The sequence below is a fragment of the Xenopus laevis genome, chromosome 5L, assembly GCF_017654675.1.
Source record: "Xenopus laevis strain J_2021 chromosome 5L, Xenopus_laevis_v10.1, whole genome shotgun sequence".
In the NCBI taxonomy this organism is placed as follows: domain Eukaryota; kingdom Metazoa; phylum Chordata; class Amphibia; order Anura; family Pipidae; genus Xenopus; species Xenopus laevis.
The window spans coordinates 80,704,581-80,718,562 of NC_054379.1; positions in this window are offsets into that span (position 1 = coordinate 80,704,581).

Below are 13,982 nucleotides of genomic sequence, written 5' to 3' on the forward strand. Positions count from 1 at the left end.
GTTCTCATAGACATTTAATTGCTTATAGAAGGCCTACGTAAAGAAAGCCTAGGTGAATGTCACAGCTCCCACCTAAGTCTGATTGTTGTGCATGTGCAGTAGAAGTGGGTGTTTCCAGTGTATGTGCACAAATACCAGAGAGTATATGAAACTACACATGCAAATGTATGACTAACTTCCTAAACAACTGCATAGTTCCTGGGTAAGTAAACAGTATCATTCAGATAGCAATTAAAACTGTAATGTAAGTAACAACAAAATTGGAGAATAGATGGATGTCTGAAAATATATTGTTTACATCATGTTAAAACACTATTTTAACATGAAGCACTTAATTAAGGAGTTAAATTAACACATACACATGAAAGGATGTACTTCAACATTTTTTGTAGTGGTTACTAGAAGAACCATGTAAGCATTTTAAAATGGAATACTATTAATTTGTTAACTAATATAGAATACATATTGGGCCAGAGTCAATTTAATAATAAAAACATGATGGTTTATGTTGATTATGAAAGTGCAGTATATACGTACCATTGTGTTGTTTTCACAGATCTTTTAGCTGGCTAGGGATAAGTGATAACATTTGAATATTTCACTGCTTTCTTAACCTTAAAGACAATTAAACAAGTGAAAAAATCAAATACAAGTCTGAAAATCACATTGCCTTTGATTCAGGAAGATTTTTCCCTACAGGAAAGATTTTAACAACCTGCCACATTTATGTAAACAGATCAGTATGTCAATTTGTCAGAATGTCTACCATTTCTCTGAGCAGTCGAACACCATTCTGGTCTATGGGATGTTAAAGTGGCAGAGGTGAGCTCTAACACCCTGCTCAACAATCACTGAATTAAAATTAATGCAGTGAGTGCTTGATAATTCCTTCCAGAGTGGAAAAGAATCAGAATCTGTAAGGATGGTAAGAATAACTAAAGCAAGCCAATATAAATTACTGTCCATGTGAAATAGCCACATAAACAGTAATTGTTTCCCTTTAACATTCTCTAAAAAAAATAAAGGGAGAAATAAAGTTTCACCATAAGCCAATGCATTTATATTTCATTCTGTATAGAAACCTTAAGACACAGTGTATTTGTGAAGTTAGGGGGCCTATTTATTAACATGTCTATTTTTTTCCCAAATCAATTTTTTTCTCTAAAACTGTGTGGGTTTTTCTCTAAAACTCCAAAAAATTTGAGACTTATAATGTGTAAAAACCACAAAAAACTCTAATATAAAAATTTGCTTAGTAAAAGCAGTAGAAGTCCAATAAAAGTCAATGGGAGCTGAGCTGATCCTATCAGACCATTTTTTAGCCATTCAGACTTTCAGAGGTTTTTAGATTTCTTTTTCACAGCTTTCGCAGTATTCGTATTTTTTGCATATCGTTAATGCTTTTTATCTTTGGATCTGTTAGTAAATTAGAAGATATTCATGATTTTAGAGAGAGTTTAATCATAGTTTTAAAAAACGTGAAAAACACTAAGGGGGTTATTTACTAACTCGATTTTTTCTGGTCTGGCTTTTTGTGGCAAAAACTCAAATTTTTAATGGAAAAAAAAACACCTTGAAAAAACAATAAAATCTAGCGATTTTTTTCAGGTCATTGTTCATAAACCCTGATTTTTTCCAGTTATTTTAAAGATAAATAAGACAAAATCAAAAATGGGCATTTTGTTGAGCTTTTTTAATTAAAAATATTAGATAAAATCAGATATTCGTAAATAACCCCCTAAAATTCGAATGTTGATAAATGGGCCTCTTGAAGCAGCATTCTTCCATGAATTCTGGTAGCACACAGGACATACTTTCCTGGAAAGCACATAAATTTAAGGAATCTAATTAAGGGTCACTAAGGCACCCATGCCATGTGTTTTTATTTTTTGCATATAAGAAGTAAGGTAGGCAAAGAACACATGGAAGAGAAACATGTACTTTTTAGTCTATCCCAATGAAACACAGATGACATACACATGGGTTAATAAGAAAGAGGTTTTTTCTGATTCAGACCACAATGTTCAGTTCCTTACGGCTGCAGGTTCAGGTGTCTGTGTCACACCTTGGGATACAATATCAGGAAAGCAAATTGAATCAAGCAGCTCCAGGCAGTTTTTTTAAACCGCAATGTGTTTATTTAGCAGTGTAGGAACACTACATGTTTCGGGCGTAGCCCTTTATCAAGTGTCACAGAGCTGCTTGATTCAATTTGCTTTCCTGATACACATGGGTTATTTATGTCTGCATTTATTTATTTTGGGGTAACAGTATTTTAAAGTGGGATAATGGTCTCTACACTTTCCTGAATTCTATAAATGCCCTCAGTTGCCTAAAAGGATTTTACTGTATGTCATTTGTAGGTTGCAGTGGATATACACATGTACAGCAAAAAGTAATATTTGTAAATATGTTTAGACGTTTTGGAAGTAATGGGAAAAAAATATTACCTGTCAGACGACACATATTAGTTTGCACTTTTGGTACTTATTGTTTTGTCTTGTGGAGGTTGAGCTGCCAGTAAATGTGCTACAGACAGACAGACAATCTCACCTAGCCCTCTCTGTTTGCATGAAGGAGAATCAAGTATGTAGTAGCTCTTCTGCCATAGCATTAAAATAGATTAAACTATTTTCTATAATTAAAATATTATGTATTTTGTAGAATGTATGTCTTGCTCTAGATTTTGTAATATTGTACTAAGAACAGGACTGAAATGGGCATTTATGAAATGTATGTCAGGGAGAGAAAAATCATGTAGAACTTGCAAAGTATGCAGCTGTAAAACTGCAAGATGATTTGTCTTCAATGTTGGTATAAACTTTGTTTCTACCATGATATTATTCATCTTTATATTTTCACAATGCTCACCTGAAGGGTTCATTTTTTTATCAACATCATTTATTTATGTATACAACAATAATTTATAGCAGATGGAGTGTTAAAATAATTAACAGACAAGGGTTGCAGAATAAACACAGAATCGGAGAGCCCTGCTCACCAGATAATTTACAGATGAATGGTTCCAATATCCAGAACCATTTTGAACCTTCATACTCCTTGTTGTTTAAAGTTTACCTGAGGAAAGTAGGTATAATTAAAACATTCTCAGCTTGGATATGACTGACCTGTACATTTCACTATTGGCCAGGCTATTGTATGAGGCTCTCAGACTTCTGGATTCATTTCCCCAGACAGACTTAAGTCAGCTATCATTGAATTCTGTGTATAGATCCAAAGGATGAAAAATAGCAATAATACATTTGAATTGTACTTCAAATATTCTTGTTGCAAAATTGGAATTTGGAATCTATAAAGTAATATTTAGAGTGAATAAAACCTTGTTTTCCATGACTCTATGATACTTCAGATGTAAATGGGCCGGCAGACTTATTCCATATGAGACAGAGATCCCCAGCCTGAATTCACTGAATGCAAATCTAAAGTGGAAAATATTACACTGAGCCATAATTAAAAGCTGGATTTGATAATAACGTTACACTACAGGTATGGGATCTGTTATCCGGAAACCCATTATCTAAAAGCTCTCAATTACATGAAGACTACCATAGAATCAATTTTAAATTCAATTTTAATACATTTTAAATAGTTCTAATTTTTAAAAAGTATTTCCTTTTTCTCTCTACTAATGAAACAGTACCTTGCAATTGATCCTAATCCTTAATATATAATTAATCCTTTTTTGGAGGCAAAACAATTCTATTGGGTTTATTAACTTTGTAAATTATTTTTTTTTAAATCTCTTATTTATTTTTATACAACAATAGTACAAATGTACAATGTTCAGTTTTAACAGTATCTTGAAATATTTAACGTTCAAGGGGTATGGGATGACAGTACGGGAAGTCAACAAGTTAAAAGTTTGCAATTTTTTTAGTAGATTTAAAGAATGAAGATCCAAATTATGGAAATACCCCTTATATAGAAAACCCCAGGTCCCCAGCATTCTGGATAGCAATTCCCATACCTGTATATTTATATATTTGTTGTACAAATATAGGATCCATTATCTGGAATTCTTGGGACCTGGGGTTTTCCAGATGAGGGATCTAACTGTAATTTGGATCACTATATCTTAAGTCTGCTAAAAAACTGTTAAACATTAAAGACACCCAATAGGGTTGTTTTGGCACCAAAATGGATTATGCAGCTTAGTAATAATCAGGAACAATATACTGCTATATTATTACAGAGAAAATTGAAATCATTTTTAAACATAATTATTTTCTTAAAATTGACTCTACCTCCTGATAGGCTTATTTTGAGCTTTCTTGATAATGGCTTTTTAACTGGAGGATCCTATACCTGTATATATGTTGCAGTTGGAAAATTTCTTTTTGACAGGACCACTCTTATAGCTGAGATTTTTTAATACATAAAATACAGTATATGTATTACATGAATGATAAGAACATATCTGCCTTCTTCATTCTAGGCATATCATCATTATAAGAGCTGTCAAGGCAGCTAAGTGTATGGTACCTCTACTTCAAAACGTCAAAATGTAACCCATAAAATGACCCGTACATTTACGTGACAATGTATTGCATTTGTTGCTCTGCCTTTTCAAAAGAAATGTGCACATACTTAAAAAGTATATAGGCAAATTTATAGGAAAAGACCACATCTTAATGCTTATATATACAAGTATACGCATTCAGTAAATCATCTTATATTTATTTTGTTTATATTTTCATTCATCTTTTCTTTGTTCTCTCTCACTTGTAGGAGGAATACATTTTCACTAAAAAAAACATATAATGAAACTCATAGTAAACTGAATAAAGCAGGAAAAATATAAATATGAATATGTGAATGTAATTGAGATGTACACTAGCACATTTGGGGGTTACATACTTTTACATTTATTTTTTTTGGCAGTTATATCAGACACTGACACAAGGTGCAAAATAGCCCAGTCCATATCTGTATTAAACTCCATGAATTGCATTCCTAAGGGGCAGCACATAGTTGTTACCCATCCCACCCTCTAACGAATGACATAAAAGGTTTGCAACAACAATTTAAACTAAACTATTGAAAGCAGTCTTTTCTCTTCTAATATGGAACACAGTTAGAAACCAGGTGGGTGCCCCCCCCCCACAGCTATCTTGGTTTATAGGCCCAAGAAATGACTGGGCCAGCGGGCCCCATACAATCTGTTGTGACTCATGGTTGCATTGGGCCGGGCTACAACTTGATGGTCAGATAGTATGAGACATTAGCACTTCTTTTTGAAATTTTGTGCTTTTGCACCCCTTCCAAATTGTATCAAACACTATAGTACATTTATAAAGGGGAACATGTCATGGTATCCACTTGGGAGTCATTACTGTATATTATATCCATCCTTACATTGAGTACAATGATTTATGTAACCTGCTTACCCAGTTTATAAGAGGTTTCTGAACTATTATGCAAGTTCCTTATTCTTACATGAGCAATGACAATAGATTTAAAAGCTAAGATTTCCTATAAAATAACTGAAAATATTTGTATATGTATTTTCTTTGGCGTTTGATTGTCTGACAGCTCCAGCAAAATGTTGTAAATGGAAAACTGTTGTGAACATGGATTCATTTATTTTATTCTACATGTAAAAATAAAAATAGTTGATGGTTACCTTCAGTTAGGAACAATGTACCTTGTGATTATGCAATGCATATTAGAGAAGTTTATAACTTACTGAAAAAACAGTTTTGCAGGAAAAGAGATTATTTTGTGTCAGAATGTATATATAGAAATACTTAAGCCAAGTCCCATGATGGTTAGTAGCGAAACAGACTTTGCATGGGGGATATGAACATAATGAGCATACATCTCCTTACTGTACATATTGAGTGATTGTATATTAACCATAAGTCCATGTTACTATGTTCATTGTAATGTTCATTATATCAATGAGGAATTTGTATAAAAATAGTAATGACCTTGTCCTAACCCAATAGGCCTTGTGTAGAGACAAAAACACAGGCCAGACTATGTATCACCTTGTCATTAAATTCCCAATTCTGTTTACCTATTGCTGTTTGTCAAGACTGGAAAATTTATATCATTGATTAAGGGGCAGATTTATCAAGGGTTGAATTTCTAAGTACAAAAAACGTCGAAATTCGACCATCGAATTAAAAGACTTCGAATTTGAATATCGAATTCAAATTTTTTCACTGAATTTGGCAATCCTACAATTGAATAGAAATCGTTCGAAGGATTTCAGCGATCGATCGAAATGATTTTTATTCAATGTTTAAAGACTTGGAAAAAGTTTGTAGAAGGTCCCCATAGGCTAACATAGCAATTCGGCAGGTTTAATTTGGCGAAGTATTGAAGTCTAAGTTTTTTTAAAGAGACAGTACTTCGATAATCGAATGGTCGAATATTCGAACGATTTTTACTTTGAATCTAAGTAAATTCGAAGTCATAGTATCCTATTTGATTGTCAAAGTATCCAAAAAATTACTTTGAATTTCGAATTTTTTAACTTCGAAAATTCCCTCGAATTCACTTCGACCCTTGATAAATCTGCCCCTTATAGTAATTATGAAATCTTAACAAAGTGGAAAGTTTTACTCCTAAACATAATCTGTTTTTGAAACTGGCTTAATGTTTTCAGATTAAAGTATTTTAAACACTGAGGCTGGGATGCTGTTGACACATATGGGTTATGTAATAAAATACACTAAGTTTGCCCAGGAGCAGTAACCGATAGCAACCAATTAGCAGGAAACATTTACTGGTAACCTGTTTAACAGCAAACATCTTATTGGTTACTATTGGTTACTGCTCCTTAGCAAATGTATTGTCTTTTATTACATATGCTCCTGAGATTTCCATATTGAATTCATCCATGTGGATAGTGAAGTCTCAGAATTCCTTATGACAATTGGGATTCTTCACCTGTGTGAATACTATATTTGCTCCCTATTTGAATAGCTTAAGCTACTTTACTTGTCTTCCAAAAATGTAATTGTTAACCAAATACTATGATGTCTCTAAGGTTGCCTTGCAAAGGAATGCCTTGTGTGACTGCTCAGCAGCTTCCTCGTAAGAGCTGCTCTTGATGCAATAAAATGTAAGAGTTAAAGTGTTTGGGTAGGAGACTATATTGAAAGTGAGAAATATATCATAAAAACAAATATACACAGCACCCCCATTGACAAACAATATTATCACTGCTGGGACTTGGCAACCTGCTTTCCTTTATATATATATATATATATATATATATATATATATATATATATATATAACATTCAAAAAGACCAGCAACACCAGGATTTTTTCAAGGCAACCTTGAGAAAGGTCCCGGAGAGGACAGAAACGTTACGTTGGCTGTATATGCACTCTTGAATACAAGATTTTATTTGTTTCACTAAAATCCCGGTGTTGCTGGTCTTTTTGAATGTTACATGTTTTTTTACCATGCACCTGGGTAGTAAAGAGTGGTGTGCCACCCTATGGACTATATCTATACAGTATATATATATATATATATATATATATATATATATATATATATATATATATATATATTTATACAGAGTCATTGTCCTAATGCCAACATTCTGTCAACTTTAACTAGTCAACTGATCAAACTGAAGACTTATTTTGTTTCATAGATCATGCACTGCTTTTTGAAGGTAGGTCTGACTTTCCTTTGAAACCTTTTTAGCACTGAATGTGAGTTAAAAGTGTTACATGCTCAGATCCTCATGTACTGGAGGGCCCATTGACTTTATATTGTTGGAGGTGTTAGTCTGTAATAACATACTGGGTACAGATTTAATACCCCTGAGCTAATATTTGCTCTGTGTTCAGGGGTACTTCTGTTCTGAAGCAATGTCCCACATCTTGTCAAGGTGTAAAGATATGCCATTTCCATTTATTGTTAATGTTTTGTGAGCCTTACAAATGTTCATTTAATATCAATGTGACACATTATATATTATTTGCAAACACGTTGTATGCATCAACATAGTTGTACTGGAACTCGGCTTGCTTTCAAGAGACTGTTTAAACTTATCAACAATTTTTTTTAAAAAATTGCTAATTTATTCTTAATTGATTTGACCTCATGCAGATCCTCTTATTTGTGCAAGATAGAAGAAGGACTTCACTTTTGTGTTGTGTATGTATAGCTTTAATGCCTACTACCTATGTCTCAGAATCTTTAATATAGCCTAGCCAACCAGACCTCTGTTAATTGCTGTGAATGACAGGCCCAAATGTGCTGACTGAGCATCCAGAGGACTATCTTCCAGCAATAGTTAGTAACAGGTTGGCTCTCCCTAAGTATATAGTTATTCTAGAAAAATGCTACATAAAGTTTGTTTTCTCTTTCCATGCTGATTGCCTTTTGTAAAAATGAATAAATGCTGCATGTTTTGTTTTTTTATTGCTGCGTGTTCATTTTATAATTAGGAGCAGGTTGTATATTCCTATAAATGAAGCAGATAAAAAAAAAGAACCTTTTCAGAAGATTTTAAAGAGTCAGTTAAAATGCTGCCAGAGACAATCTTGACGTTCCTTTATAAGAATTAGGTGCATATCCCATCCCCTGAAAATGCCAGGTAGGGGTGTCAGTTTATGTAAGTATCTTAAAGCCACATGTTAATATCCAGCTCCATGAATTTTAGGTACATACAAGATATTCTAATTTCTATATGACTTACAAAACAAACTGATCTGAATAGTGAGATCTCCTGTGTAAAATTTCAGTAAAAAGGTGCTATGTTTCGCCAGGCTGGAGAACATTTTTTCAAGCAGAGAGAGCATTAATTATTTTCATGTTTATACCAGACTATTAGTTATATTTGTTATATTCTAATGCACAGAATTGAAAGTGGCAATTATTCAACAGCTATAGCTTCCTCTGTAAATAGTAAATAGACAGCCCGTGCGAAATACAAAATATTTCTAATATAGTTAGCCAAAAATGTATCGTATAAAGGCTGGAGTGACTGGATGTCTAACATAATAACCAGAACACTACTTCCTGCTTTGCAGCTCCCTTGGTTTCCACCAGTCAGTAACCAATCAGTGACTTGAGGGGTTGGGGGTCACATGGGTCAAAACCATTTGCTTTTGAATTTTTGCATGCTAAGGATCAATTGCAAACTCACTGAACAGTTATGTCCCATGTGCCCCCCCTTAAAGTCACTTACTAACTCAGAGTTCGAGAGCTGAAAAGCAGGAAGTTGGGTTCTGTTATGTTAGACATCCAGTCACTCCAGCCTTTATACAATACATTTTTGGCTAACTAACTATATTAGAAACATTTCTTATTTTGCACAGCCTTTCGATTTACCCAGTTTTTATTTTTAAACTGAATTGTGTCTTTTAAGATGGGGAAAGTGTTTGAATCCTATCCAGCTATACTTATGGAAACGTGAGGGCCTAGGAGTAAAGTATATGTATTTTCACCACTGAACCCTTACTTCTCTACTCTGTAATGGGATGCACAGTCAGAGGTGGGGCCAGGACCCCAAAATACATTAAGTCAAAGTCCATAATGTGCCCCAAACTTAGAAATAAACCCATAAACCCATAGTTGATAAAACCCACCTCATTTGCTGAAAAACAATTACAAATGTTTGACATATCAAACTTTAATTGTGATAATGGTGTATAAACATGCTGCATATATTATTTTTTCTATATTGAATATCACTGAAACACCTGGGATTTCTCCTTATAGTCAGGGGTGGATTAATGCTCAGGCTTACCTAGGTTATAGCCTATGGATCCAGTGTGATCAGGGTCCCATCTAGCTTTTTTAAAATTCTTCTAAAACTTTTAATATTTATTTTTATTTGAGCTGGGTCTGGAGTGCACCTGGGATCGGGAGAAGATGGAAGACAGGCAAGGCATATGTGTGCACATGGATGCATGCAGATTCAGGCACACATCCGGACACATGGGATTGGCGGAGTGGGAGTAGCCTGGAATGGGGGCCCTGGGTGAAGTGTAGGTTAAAGGCCTCACCTTTAATTAATCCACCACTGTAAATAGTGTTTCTCACTTTTTATTCACTGCTAAGATTCCTCAAGCCCTTTTCTGCTTCTCCATTTCCATAGGTCTGTACAATTCGCATTTGTATTTACAGTCAAGGGGCCTAGATGGGACATATACCTTAAATGTTCTGTTACAGAAATAATGGGGACAAATGGTTACTGGATAATAGTACCTGGACCTGATGTATTCAAGTGGTACAAAATCATAAAATTATTTAAAAATACATAATACTTTGTAAAGAAACAATGTCCAAGTCACCATTTCATGAATAGGGCAAACTGTATCCTTCCAGTTGTTGCTGGTCTACAATAACAGCATTAGTGTATGCTATCTACTGTACCCCTGACTGGGGGTAGGTATTACTGATATAAATACTACAAATGGTTGTTGTTGTTAGAGAACTGCTGCAGGTATAGTAACCTATTCCAAACTGTGCTTTCAACAAGACATGTAGACAGGGCTGCTTTAACATACCAGGGCAAAGATCTATTTGGCCTAACAAATTTGTGATATCTAACCTGAAAAACCTGAAACAGGCAATAAGGTAGGCAATAAATAAAGGTTCTGTGCTTACTGAAAAACATGAAGGGTCCAGTTGCACCACCCTGCCTGGACCAACAGCCATAAAAAAGGATAACCGTAATATCACCTCCAAAAAAAAAAAATGTATTCACAAAACCAGAAGTCCTTATATGGGTATTAAGATATGAGGGCTGAAGGGGTGAGAATAAACCAAGTCACCTGTACTGTATGTGATAACAGTTTGGGGTGTGTAGCCTGGTAACAGTAGATGAAATACCTGATTGCAGCAGTCTTGTTCCTAAAGGAATTAGTGAGGTCCTGGAACAAAAAACGATTGCAGGTGTGGGTTGCCATGAAGAGTTTGGCAAATAAAGACATTAAGTTAAAGATACAATGGAAAAATGACCTGTCTATCAAGGAAGGGATACACACCAGCTTTCTAGCATTTGGTGTGAGCATTTCTATCTAGCAGACTGTTAGCTTTTGGGGACAGACTTCTAAAGATTTGCAATATTAGGGTGTCTGTCTTTGTGAAAAGAACTACCCGGTGAAATATGTTAAATACAGCAGAACCCTTTTTATGTTTTTCAGGGGACCGGGAAAAAATAATGTAAAGTCGGGAACATGTAAAAGGAACATGTAAAATCAGGGAAAGTTGTTAAAGTAACTTATTCTTCAAGTACTGAAAGGATCTACACACAGGAGTCTTATTTACTTTGAATTACAATATTTACTGTGTTAAGCATTGCAGCATTAATGTTACACTATGGGGGGGGGGGACATGTACAAGGCCTCTTACAGTAACATGCACAACCTAAAGTAACAAGTGATTTGTGCAGAACTGTATGAGGTGCAATTGACTCTTTATAGACAGTACCATGGCAACAAACGCTTAAACCTCTTAATTTCACTAATAATAACATTCACAGAGGGGAAACAGTAATTTTTGGGAACAACAATACTAAAACTTTTAGTGTAAAATCCAGGGAAAAATTATGTAAAAGTTGGGGAAAGCACCCACTGAAATGCATTATACATTGATGAACACAACAAAACAATATAAAATACAGGGAAACTTCAAGGTTTTTTTTTAGTTTTTGAATAATTTTTCTTCTTTTGACTCTTTTCAGCAAATGGGGGCCACTGACCCCATCTAAAAAAACAAATGATCTGTAAGGCTACAAATTATTATTGCTACTTTTTATTAGTCGTCTTTTTATTCCGTACCTCTCCTATCCATATTCCATTCTCTCATTCAAATAAATGCATGGTTACTAGGATAATGTGGACCCTAGCAACCAGATTGCTAAAAACCAGAGAACTGCTAAATAACTCAAAAACCTCAAATAACAGAAAACATCATCAGTACTGTACAACTTCTGTGGTACCGAAGGCTGGAATTTTTCTGGTCTATGTGGTGTAGGCCAATAATGGAAGCCAGTGCTGACCCCTCACTGTTTTTAAACCACATCAACTTTTTTTTTTTTTTAATAAATTCTTTATTTACGTGTTTTGCAAAATACAAAAAGTACAATGGCATGAGATTCCTGCAATAAAGAATTCAAGTATAAGATGTAGTGTTTGAGCATACAGTATCGCAAAATAAAGAGTATAACAAGACACCAGCAGGTTACATATCTCGTAGTCGTACTTTGTGAGTAAGAAACCATTGAACAAGAAAAAGAAAAACAGAAAAAACAAACTATGTTGGGCACATCTACAATCCTGTATATAGTAGCAAGATGGTGGGTGGAGGAGTAAGCACAGAGAGGGTACGGTGATAAGCATCATGTATTAACTGAGTGTCGTGATCGTATATCAATGAGGTAGCAATTGAAGATCAATTGAATATCAATTGAATATCAATTGAATATCAGGGGTCTCTTGTAAGCAATGGACCAATAGTGGCCGTTTCAGGAAGTAAGGGTCCGGTATTCCTGCAAGTCGGTGAACTGGAGCCAGTAGAACCATTTCTGTGTCAAGTTTTCCAGGTATTGCGGATTACTCGTCTCTGTCTTGTAGTGTTCAAATTGGTAAATTTCGTTTACTTTAAGCGCCCAGTCCTTAAGCGTAGGGATTGTTTTAGATTTCCAAAATAAAGGTATCAAGGATTTAGCTACTGTAATTAAAGTTGAGATGAGCGATTTGCGATAACGTGCGGGAGACATTTCGTTGCAATGCAACAAGAAAAATGACGCCGAATCCGGTATTGCCATATCAGTGAATTTGGGCAGCAACTGTTTTATTTGAGTCCAGTACGGTTGTAAGTTGGGGCAATGCCACATAATATGGCTAAGAGTTCCATTGGATTGACCGCATCTCCAACAGGTGTCAGGAACAGTTGGAAATATTTTAGATAGTATGCTTGGCACCCTATACCATTGCGAAAGCAATTTATAGTTGTTTTCTTGTAGCCTGGCACATATAGTAGATCTATAGGAGTTTGTGACAACGGTCTGCCATTCTGAGTCAGTAAAGGTGCGTTGCAGTTCTCTTTCCCACTTACGTTTGAAATCATTCGCCGGTGTAGAGGGGCGACTTAGCAACAGTTTATAAATTAGTGCAATTGCATGTGGGGTGTGTTCAGTTCTGATGAACAATTGTTCAAACAAGGTATCTTCGGATCCTGTGGCATCAGTTATCATTCCAGTATCTAGGAAATGCCTAATGTGATGCAATCGCAATCTCTCTAGTGGTGTAATCTTTTCTGGGGGCAAGATATCCGCTAACGGTTTGATGGATCTACCATTGAGCAGTTGAAAAGCCCATAAAGTTTCTGTTTGTGTCTAGTGCTTGAAATGTATGGGCAGTAATCCTGGAGGAAAGTCCTTATTGTACAATATCGGGGTTAACCTGGAGTGTGGATTAAGAAGGCATTTTTTATATTTCAATGCGTCCCAAGTGTTGGCAATTTCCTTGATAACTGGATTCGGAAATGTTGGTTTGCAACGGCTAGGTTTGGGCAACCACATGTGTATTGCCAGTGGATATTCATAGCCATCTTGTGCCACAAATGGCCATAATTTAAGGGTCGTAGGCTGCGTTAAGTCTATCATCCGTTGCAAGACCGCGGCTTTGTAATACGCCCAAAAGTCCGGCAAACCTACACCCCCGGCCTCTTTCAGTTGAGTAAGGGAATCAAATTTCTGTCTAGCTTTCTGATGCTTCCAAATAAACTGAGAAACGAGAGAGTGTAGCTCCTTGAAAAACGGTCTGGGTATCTGGAATGGGATCGTCTGGAACAGATATAGAAAACGAGGAAGTATATTCATTTTAACAATGCTGATACGTCCAAACCAGGAGAAGCCCGGTTTGTCCCATTTCTGCAAGTCGGCTTTCACTGTTTTGAGAAGTGGGTAAACATTCAGGGGGACCCCATCTGTAAGTTTAGTCGAAGTCTTGAGACCCAGATAGGTGAAACATTT